Source organism: Cyprinus carpio, chromosome B13 (genome assembly GCF_018340385.1).
Source record: "Cyprinus carpio isolate SPL01 chromosome B13, ASM1834038v1, whole genome shotgun sequence".
NCBI lineage: Eukaryota > Metazoa > Chordata > Actinopteri > Cypriniformes > Cyprinidae > Cyprinus > Cyprinus carpio.
Genome location: NC_056609.1, coordinates 27,946,599 through 27,957,222, shown reverse-complemented (window position 1 = coordinate 27,957,222; position 10,624 = coordinate 27,946,599). Strand labels below are relative to the sequence as shown.

Below are 10,624 nucleotides of genomic sequence, written 5' to 3'. Positions count from 1 at the left end.
AAGTCCAATTCAGCAAAAGACAGAAAGAAACATATGCTTTCATGTAATTGATGACTGTTTTGATATTAAAGAGCAAGATACACAATGCTTAAATCCATATTTACTCTTCAACAAGGGTAAAAAAGTCTTTACTTCACTTTTATGTTATTATTAATTTCTATACTTTATTATATTATTATATTATTATACTAAATATACTTTAAGATGTATAGTTTTAAATCTAAACCTACTTTATATAAATCAACTTAACTGTGTTTATATATGCACAGTACAGGTCAAAAGTTTGGAAACATTACTATTTTTAATGTTTTTGAAAGAAGTTTCTTCTGCTCATCAAGCCTGCATTTATTTGATCAAAAATACAGAAAAAAATGTAATATTGTGAAATATTATTACAACTTAAAATAATAGCTTTCTATTTTAATATACTTTAAAAAAAATAATTTATTCCTGTGATGCAAAGCTGAATTTTCAGCATCATTACTCCAGCCTTCAGTGTCACATGTAACATCCAGTCTATCACATGATCATTTAGAAATCATTCTAATATTCTGATTTATTATGAGTGTTGGAAACAGTTCTGCTGTCTAATATATTTGATGAATAAAAGGTTAAAAAGAACTGCATTTATTCAAAATACAAAAAAATTGTATTTATTCATTTATTCAAAAAAAAATTATACAAATATATATTCTAATAATATATTTTCTTTACTATCACTTTTTATCAATTTAACACATCCTTGTTGAATAAAAGTATTGATTTTATTTAAAAAAAAATGAAAGAAAAAAAATTAACCACAAAAAACTAACCACCAGTATATAATATTATTACAAAAAAATAATAATATAAAAAAATAGCTTCTTTTTTTTTTCTTTTTTTTTTTTTTTTTACATCAAAGTATCCTAAAAAAGTATCACATGTTCTGAAAAAATATTAAGCAGCAGAACTGTTTCCAACTTTGATAATGAATCATCATATTAGAATGATTTCTAAAGGATCATGTGATAATGATCCTAAAAATCCAGCTTTGCGTCACAGAAATAAATTATAATTTAAAGTATAATAAATTTAAAAACAATTATTTTAAATTTAAATAATATTTCACAATATTACATTTTTTTTCTGTATTTTTGATCAAATAAATGCAGGCTTGATGAGCAGAAGAAACTTCTTTCAAAAACATTAAAAAAGTAATGTTTCCAAACTTTTGACCTGTACTGTGTATATATATATATATATATATATATATATAGGCAAGTTTTTTTTATCATCGCTTATTGTCCTATAACAGTCCTATAACAACAAAAAACCTTTAGAATTCAGTATTCATAACGAAACATATACTTTCATGCTTTATTATAATCTGACTGTTTTTTGTATAATAGATTAAATAAAAGGATAAATGCACTTTAACAAAGATCCAAATAATGTCTTTACGTCATACATAGATATGTTATTATTATTGTTACTATTCTAATGTTATTAATGTTATCGTTATTATTTTTATTACAATTATAATTACAAATAATAAATCACCTCATAAACGAGTAGCAATTAAATTAAAAAAGAAAAGAAAAGAAAAGAAAAAGTGAACTGGCCGTGTTGCCGCGCAACGCGGTGACATCATCCAAACGCGGAAGTGGAATGTTACAGTAACAGTTACAGTGAAAGTGAAAACACGAGGAACTCAAGGCATGTTGTTACCATCCAAGAATCAAATAGAGTTCAGCAGCCTTGCCAGATATCTAGATGGAGAATTCTGGGAGATTAAAGATGCTTTTCGTGACGCGATTTCAGTCCAGCAGGTAAGTAAACCGTGTTTCCTTAAAGATTCCTGATTCACGGGAGTTATCTTGAGTGAATCAAAGTAAATATACAGTCACCTCTTCCAGACAAACGACGGAGGCTGTGCACATTTTGTTAAGATTTAAAAGCTCTGAATCTATTTTGCGCTTCATTTGCATTCGCGAGAGTTCGCTGAGTTCTCGGCGCAGTTATGAAGTGACTGCAGAGAGACTAGATCACATGCTAAGACCGCCTTTCATGAAAGAACAGCTTCGAAATCAGTCTTCTGCACGTCTTTATCACGCATTCAAAAAGTAATGGTGATACCACGGTAAAGTTCTGTAGTCATTTGGTAAAAACAGTTGCACTTTGATATATTTTATTGCACTTAGATTCACTTTGTATTGTCCTCAAAGGTTCAACATTGTTAGTTAACATGGTAGAAGTCCTAAAAACATGGTTTTACCATGGTACATGGAACAAAAATGTATTTTTGCCATGACATAAACCACAGCATTAAAAAACATGCAGGAAGTAGTGTAATGCCTATTTAAAACATGTTATTTGCTTTTGTTTAGCTAAAAGAGAAGCAAAAAGGCTTTATAAACGAGTTTAGGCATCACCGTGATCATCTGCTCTGCTGACATGGCCACAGGAGTCAAGCTTTGGCAATTCTGTGCTATACACTGAAAAAAAATAATGGTGCAGGAACAATTTTCACTCATGAATTGCTAGTAAATTTGACAAACAATTACAAAGAAACTACGAGTAACCTATTGAATTATACTTGAAATTTGGAAGTAGAAAAACTGAAATAGTATTTTCTTTAAAACGTACAAATTGTTGTCTTTACAACTTCAAAAAGTCATGGTACAGTGTATTCTTATATTTCATTATTCCAGGTAATTAATCTGAATCAGCTGCAACAAGTTTTCTATTATTTTTGCTTGCTGTTGTTTACATTGTAACTGGATTTTGAGCTGTTCTCAGGACATTTGCATGTCGTGTTGGCATGGATGACACTACATATTTGCATTAATTCCACATTTGAATAGTCACACTGCACTGTTCTCTGTATCCTTCAGCTCGGTGCTGTGTGTGGACTGTATGGAGCTGCTGGCAGTCCAGAGCAGAAGATGAAGTGGCGTCTCCCTGTTTCAGTAAGTTTCCTCGAACACGCTCAATAGATGTGCACAAAAATGTTTGCAATTCAAAGTCCTGATCATTTTGGTCTCCATGAGTTTGCATGTGTGTCGTTTGTTTATTTCAAGAATGAAAGCTTCCTCACCCTCAGGCCATATAAGAGGCAGATGAGTTTGGAGAAATGTAGCATTGCATCACTTGCTCACCAATGGATGCTCTGCAGTGAATGGGTGCCGTCAGAATGAGAGTCCAAACAGCTGATAAAAACATCACAATAATCCACACCACTCCAGTCCATCAGTTAATGTCTTGTAAAGTGAAAAGGTGCGTTTGTAAGAAACAAATCCATCATTAAGATGTTTTAACATCAATCTGTTGCTTCCGGCTAAAATACAAGTCCTGGATGCATAATTTTGCATAATTTTGATGTTTATATCAGCTGTTTGGACTCTCATTCTGACGGCACCCATTCACTGCAGAGCATCCATTTGTGAGCAAGTGATGCAATGCTACATTTCTCCAAATATGATGAAGAAACAAATTCATCTGCTTCTTGGTGGCCTGAGGTTGAGTACATATTCAGCAAATGTTCATTTTGGGGTGAGCTATTCCTTTAATGTCAATGCAACATGTCCTATAAGATTTTGTGTGTTTAATTCCAGGTGTTACAGTTTACAGAGATGTTTGCGATGATTGAGAGGGGCATTATCACTGAGGCCCGATTCGATCAATCCACACACAGGTGATTCCCAAGTCTGTTCTACTCTTTCATCTACAGAACAATCTGGAGGAGTCAACATTGATTTTAATGCAAATTTGAAAAGAATACTCGACCTGAAAATCTACAGTAAATTCTGGCGTCAGCTACTGATGTTATAAACCCATATGATATTCATGCCTACTTATGGAATAAAATACAGCTGAGATTCATACCATCAAGCTTCAAAAAGGTTGAAACTGACTCTAGAGCCAGACACAAATCCACACTTACTTGGATTATTATGAAACCGACACAGAGTTGAGTTTAAATGTTTCTGATGGTTGTTTTGCAGGAGTTTATAATTCACACACCTTCCGAAGATGCTCAGAAAACGAGTACATCGGTAACGCAATGAAAGGAAACTATGCTGCTGTGTTTCCTCCGCTCATTATCAATGGAGAATCTCAGGGTAAGACTGATGCAACTATCCTATTGTCCTCATTTGAAAGTCGCTTTGGATAAAAGCGTCTGCTAAATGACTAAATTTAGTAAAAGCAGTGGCTTTAATGCAATGCTTGTTGCTCTGACGCCCACCTGCCTGGGTCTCACCGTACAAGCCATGGCTGCCATGAAGGTTTCTGCCCACCTCCACTCACATTAAACACAACAGTAACCAGTGTTTTTAGTCTGGAAAAATGATTATCATGCACCATCACAAACTTGCATCTCTGTGTGACCCAGTTAAATCAGTCATGCTTCAGCTTCACCACAAGAGGGAGACAAGCAATTATTTCTCAAGCATAATATTGTGTTATTTTAGTATTATTTATACACTGTTATAGTAATATTTTAATCAACTTTTAGTTTTATATTTTCAGTATTCATTTTAATTTTACTTTAAGCTTTAGGGATTTCATTATGTGCCTTTGTAATTTTTTTCTTATTATATTTTAATTTAACTATTATATTTCAGTTAGTTGCAACATTATTTATAATTTTGGAGTTTAGGTTATTTATATATTCTCTCATGTATAAGAAAAGAGTTCAGACATTAAATGAATGCTGAAATGAAATGACAGTTCAGTTAAAAATGAAAAATAATGTATTCTCTCACATAATGGTTCTGACTTTCTATCTTGTGAAAAACACAAAAATGCAGCTTTTTTCCATACAGTGAAAGTGAAAGGGGACTGGAGTCACTTCAAATCAAGTCAAAATGTATTTATATTTTCACAATACACATAGTTTAAAGCTGCTTTACAGAAAATCCTGATATTAATATTTACAGTATTTTAATATCGTCATGCCTTATAGTTGCATTTAGCAGATTAGAGCTAGGCGATAATATAGTTTACATTTTGTTGCAGCTGAGATTTGCTATAGAGTGTATATTGCCCTATGCAACTGCACTGTATGTATTTGGATAAAGTTGAATGTACAGAACTTATATATATACAACTTTACATAAAGAGCTGGGCGATAATATAGTTATAAGTGCTGCTTTGTCATTCTGCTAAATATTTCATTTTGTAATTCACAGATTAAAATAAGTCATAAGTTTTTAACAACTTAAAGATGAGATTTTTATTAATTATGTCCAGTCTTATTAACTTGTTTTTGTAAAAATCACCTTTACACATTGCGTCTTCTCTACAGCTGGAGCTCGTCATTGCAGTGCGCTACAGTCACAGGTAAGATGTTAAAAAAATCTTTGTGTGAATGTCATGCAAGTTCATGTGAAATTCAGATATGATGCATCGGTGGTAACAGATCAAAAGAATTCCCTGTAATTATTTATCAGTATTATACGGTCGCGCTCCTTCAAACGCATCAAAACTGCGTCGACGAGTTTCTAAAGCGATTTATGTGGTGGCAGGGGAGAGAAAAATAAACAACAAGTTCTAGAAATGAGTGAAAACAAAATGAGAGATTTTCTCCTCACCGCAGAGCACATCCAGTTCAGAGGGATACTCTCGTCCGCGCCTCCGCTGCTGCTGCGTGTCTTCCTCACATGTGGCTTTAGGCGCGTGTGCGTCTGCGTGGGCGATGCTGGGTGTCTCTGAGCATGGCATCCCCAGGCTGAAAAAAATGCAGAAAGAGAGGAAATGTTTGCTTTCTATAGTTGCAGGTTTTCCATTTGCAAAACAGCTCCGCACGCCCCCCCCCCCCCCCCCACATATCAGAAGAAGAAAAAAGAGCCACCCCTCTGGTGCCAAAACACTCAGAGCGCTCAGGTGTGAGAGAAAAACCACACTCGCAGTTATCAGGCTCCACGCTCTCAGCCCACCACACCTCTTCTTATTACGCACCACAGACTTTCTGAACGAGAGGCTTTACGATTAAAAACAATAACCTGCCATCAAACAGTCGGCGGTCATGGTGCGCGAGCATGTGGCTTGCAGATTTTCTCTCAACCAGCAACAGGTTGCTCAGTCGTCCATTGGTTAGTTTTAATGGTGGGAACGTTAGTTGTAAGGATAAAACTCGAGGAACAGTCAACTGCTGAGATTGATACACAAGCCGGACACTTCTTTAAAAGCAATCTCTTGAAGTCAACATGAAATATTCATTGGTGCACGTCATTACAAAGAAAACAGTGTTTGTATTTGCAGTTTCTGATGATCACATTACCACGCCGTCTGTAAAATTACTTTTATTTTTGACTGACATCACTGAGGTCATGCAGCCATTTGTATTTTTCTCACACATAGCACTGTATGAATTCATATACTATTGTAGTATTTTTTTTTTTATATATATTTTTAATTTGCTTTTATTTTTATAAATTCAGTTTACATTATGATTTTAGTAACTTTGGTATGTAATTGTATTGTCATTTTTATTAATATTAATTTAAACATATATATACACATACATACACAGTGCTGTAACAAGGTTTTTGCCCCCTTTCTGTGTTTGAATTTTTTTGCATATTTGTCACAATTAAAAGATTCAAATCAAACAAATTTTAATTTTACACAAAGATCATGCAAGTTAATACAAAATGCGGTTTTTGAATGATGATTTCATTTATTAAAGGAAAAAAGCTGTCACAACCTACTTGGCCCTACGTGAAAAATGAATTGCCCCTTCCAGTTAAATCATGAAAGAACTGTTACTGACTAACCACATTATTTAAGAAAGCTGAGTTAAATTTCACTAGCCACACCCAGGTCTGATAACTGCCAGACCTGTTGAATCAAGAAATCACTTAAATAGAACCTGTCTGACAAAGTGAAGCATGCTTTAAGAGCAACACATCATGCTGCGATCTAATGAAATTCAAGAACAGATGAGAAACAAAACAGTTGACATGTATGAGTCTGGAAAGGGTTATAAAGCTATTTCTAAGACTTTGGGACTCCAGCGAACCATGGTCAGAGCCATCATCCACAAATGGAGAAAACTTGGAACAGTGGAGAACCTTCCCAGGAGTGGCCGGCTGACCAAAATTACTCCAAGAGCGAAATGACAACTCATCCAGGAGGTCATAAAAGAACCCAGAACAACATCCGAAGAACTGCAGGCCTCACCTGCCTCAATTAAGATCAGTGTTCATGATTCAACAATAAGAAAGAGACTGGGCAAAAAGGACATCCATGGGAGAGTTCCAAGGCAAAAGCCGCTACTGACCAAAAAGAGCACAAAGGCTCGTCTCACACAGCTGGTGTTCACGGTGTGTTCACCGTGAGTGTTAAATGCAGAGCACCAATTCCGAGTAAAGGGTTACCATACTTGGCAAATGTCACGACTTTCACTTTTCACTGAATCATTCAAGTGTGACAAATATGCAAAAAATTAAAAAACAGAAAGGGGGCAAAAACTTTTTCACACCACTGTGTGTGTGTGTATATATATATATATTTGTATATACTGTATATAGTTTAAGTAAGTTTAGTCAGTTTTTTATTTTTTTTTTATAGCTTTAATATAGTTTTAGTGATTTTTCTAGTTTATAGGTTTTAGTGGTTTTGTTTTTATAATTTCAGTTTTCATTTTAAGATTTTAGTAACTTTGGTATGTAATTGTATTGCCATTTTTATTCATATTAATTATGAATAATAAACAACACATATATGTGTGTGCGTGTGTGTGTGTGTGTGTGCGCGTGTTTTAGTAAGTTTAGCCAGTATTTGTTTTTTTTATTGCTTTAATAGATTTTCTCTCAGTTTTAGTGATTTTAAATATTTTTTATAAAGCTGTGATTTATTTATATTTATATTTCAGTTTTAGGTTTTGTCATTTTAGGTTTTTTATTTTATTTTATTATTTTTTCAGTTGTAGCTTTAGTTTCAGTCTGTGTTGTACTTTTTCCATTTCATTTTTTTTATCTAATATTTATATTTAGGGCTCAAGCCTGGAGGGCGAAGAGCCCTATTGTTTTCCTTAGGATTATTTTTATTTTTATTTTTTTTTTTCTTTATTCTTCTAATTTTTTTCCAAGGTTTCGGGGGCTTTTGGGGCCCTTAACATGCTCAAAACTCTTGAAAATTGGCACACACCTTGGAATCTGCGGCCATTAGGGCCGGGCAGAGACTGATACACGGGCGTGGCACAGGGGCTCTACAGCGCCCCCTGGAATATTGAGGGCCATAGATCATGCATACTTGCACGTATACATATGAAACTCGGGATACACATGTAGATCTCATCAAACCAAACAACTTTCGCACTGCATGTCATAAGCTCCGCCCAAACAGAAGTTGGCTATTTAGGGTTTTATGAAAAACACATGCTCTGGGAATTTGATATATCCTCTGAGGAAACTCCCACCCGTTTGCCACAAAAACTCGTGAACATGATCTCAAGACCATTGGGGATGCTAAATTGCGAGATATTTTTGATATCATCGAACGGTTTGTCCTTGGCGAGGCGTTTAAATTATGGCGAGAAACGAGAAACAGGCAAGCATGTATAAATAACATCAACATACACGACCTGAGTTTGATCAAACTTCATCCGTTTGTTTCGATGTATGATGCCGATCGCATCTATGTGACTATTAGGAGTCAAAGTTACAGCGCCACCAACTGGCAGCAGGAATGTGTCCTTTCAAAATGCTCTTTGAATTCAGCATCTTATTTTTACTCGATTTGCTTCAAACTTCATCATAACGAGAATAATGACAAAAACCACGCCGGATGTAAATCTCTTGTGGGGATATTGATTAGTTCTAATATAGTGTTGTGCATGGCAACGTGTCAACTTGAATATTCTGTTTCTGGCTGATTTTTGAGCTAGATAACATGCTCAGAATTACCTAAAACTTAGAACACATATCAGTAATTAATGTAGCTAGACAATGCAACCAGCTCATGAAAGGGCGTGGAGGCGCACTCTATAGCGCCAACTTTTCCAAAGTGAGGGGTTAGTTTTAGCTACAGACACCAAACTCCAGTAATGGATTGTTCTGATCAAGACGGACAACATTTTAATTCACAGTCATCAGCTATACATGAACAGGAAGTCGTTATGTTGTTTGAATCGGGATTGGATTTTTGGACAAAATTATAGCTGTGAATTTTTAATTGCATTACTGTCAGATAGAGACGTACAGTAACACACAGTACCAAACTTTGTATCATATGCCCAAATCATTGAGGCACTAAATTGCGACGGGATTTTGGATAGCTTGAACGTTTTTGCCTGTAGTGATTTATTGACATAACAGTAAAAAAGTAAACTAAATTGTCTTATATTTTCTAAGTGTGCAGCTTCCAAACACTTAAAATTTTTATATATCAGAGGATAAGTCATTCGAAGCAAATAGGGCATAGTTTTCACGACTTTTCAATGCTCCTAGGGCTACAAGAAAATTAAAACAACTGTCAAGTCTCTGATCTCACCCCTCTGAGGCCAGTCTCTCTGTGTGAGACAAAGGAGGGGGCTGAGTTCACTCCTGATGAACTCTCCCCATTGCCCTGGTGAAAAGGGGTGTGCGCTGAGTGTTGTGTTTAATCGTTTTTGATGTTTCAAAGGTTATTTAGTTCCAGAAGCATGAACACTTGTATGTTTTTCTTTGACAGCATTAGTCATATTATTATGCTTTCACTTTAAGAACCAACACGGGTTTAATATACACTGCCTGTTATTTTCTGAACTGTTTTCAACGTTAAGACCTATTCCTACCGCTGTGTTTTTACTAGGAGATTCCCCAAAAAACGCGCATTTAGATGTATTATGGGTTTATTTATCCAGCCACCAAAAAGGGGAAGATAGCTCAGTTTAGTCTGCGCCTCGTGTGCGGGCTGTCTGTGTGCATGCACGCGCTTCAGATTGTGCTGTGAACACACAGCGCTCAGACTGTTCCCGAACAATCCCGAGCGCGTATACCTGCGCACCTTGTGTGCCTTTACCGAGTCCTAAATCGGTGAGTTTGAACGGAGAATGCAGCCGTTTTGACGGACTTATGGTGAAATGTTAACGGCCCAATAAGCTGCCTATTATTAGACGATGCTATATTGTACGTGTTGCTACGTGACTCGACCATACGATGAATCAATACATCCCTAATATATCAAACGAAATAACAGCATAGACATCACTGTTTAAAACTAAATATAGATTAATCGTTTTTGGGGGGGATGTTACAAAAGGTTTTTATAGTGGGTTTTTTTAGGTGCTATCGCTGCACTCGATCCTATCGATGAATCAATACACCCCTATATAGGCTATTTGTTGTGTGTTGTGTTTTCAAAGAAAAAAAAAAAAAAAATATATATATATATAGATATATATATATATACACATTTCACTACTGTCAGAGGTCAGTATTAAATGAGTTTTTTAAATTATTATTATTCTTAGTATTATTATTATAAACCTATGCAAGTATATATATATATCTGATAATATATATATATATATTATATATATAATAATTGCATAGTTTTATAATAATAATAATAATAATAAAAATTTCAAACTCATTAAATTCCTGACCTATGACATCCTGTGACATGAAATTTATCTGAATTTAACCACAACTCATGA

At 34.8% G+C, this 10,624-nt stretch overlaps 1 pseudogene; it reads left to right on the top strand.

Moving 5' to 3' along the window:
* Window positions 1-1,622: 1,622 nt before the first annotated feature.
* Window positions 1,623-10,624, top strand: part of LOC109073392 — a 50,311-nt pseudogene continuing 41,309 nt past the window's right edge.